The following is a 1,029-nucleotide window of genomic DNA, read 5'->3' as shown; positions in this document are numbered from 1 at the left end:
AAAAAACACAATTAGTAGAAAATTTATATTAAAGATTAAAAATATAAGTAAAAAATTAGAATACTTACCGCAAACTGACGAAATCACAGATGCTGCTTGTCGGTAGGGAAGTCAGTGAAAGTCGGATGTCCCTTGTCGAGGGCCGAGTACATCATACGGTTGATCCATGCGCTGATCCTGTTTCCGGATCGGTTGAACTTAATAAAAAGAACAAACGCCTAATTAATAATGAATCAATTTTTAATGAAAAAAATATGTTTAATTACCATGTTTGATCCCGTCAATGTGGATACGGAGTGAGATAGGGAAGATGGTCACGACCGGGCTATCGAACCAACTCCGCAACACTCATCACTCCCGGAGTACCCGGAGGAGCAGGAGCCGGTGCAGCAGCGGGAGCGAGAGGAGCAGGAGCGGGAGCGGGAAATGGAGAGGGAGATGTACGGTAGGAGCTGTGGGGCGAAGCGAACACTCATCACTCCCGGAGTACCCGGAGGAGCAGGAGCCGGTGCAGCAGCGGGAGCGAGAGGAGCAGGAGCGGGTGCAGCAGAGGGAGATGTATGGTAGGAGATGTGGGGCGAAGGGGAATCCTGAAAATGGATGAAATCTCGAGACTGGCTCCCCGTACCACCAAGAGCACGACGCTGTCAAGGCCGGGTCTGATCATCATGAGACCTGTAAATTAAAAAAAAAAATATTTAATAAATATAGAAATGTATTATATATATATTTTTTTATTTTTTTAAAAAAATTCCCAAATAATATTTTTGAATCACAAAAAAGTTTTATAGATATTAAAAATGTTTAATAAATATAGAAATGTATTATATATATATTTTTTTATTTTTTTAAAAAAATTCCCAAATAATATTTTTGAATCACAAAAAAGTTTTATAGATATTAAAAATGTTTAATAAATATAGAAATGTATTATATATATATTTTTTTATTTTTTTAAAAAAATTCCCAAATAATATTTTTGAATCACAAAAAAGTTTTATAGATATTAAAAATGTTTAATAAATATAT

Source organism: Brassica oleracea, chromosome C1 (assembly GCF_000695525.1).
Source record: "Brassica oleracea var. oleracea cultivar TO1000 chromosome C1, BOL, whole genome shotgun sequence".
NCBI lineage: Eukaryota > Viridiplantae > Streptophyta > Magnoliopsida > Brassicales > Brassicaceae > Brassica > Brassica oleracea.
This window is presented reverse-complemented; position numbering follows the sequence as displayed.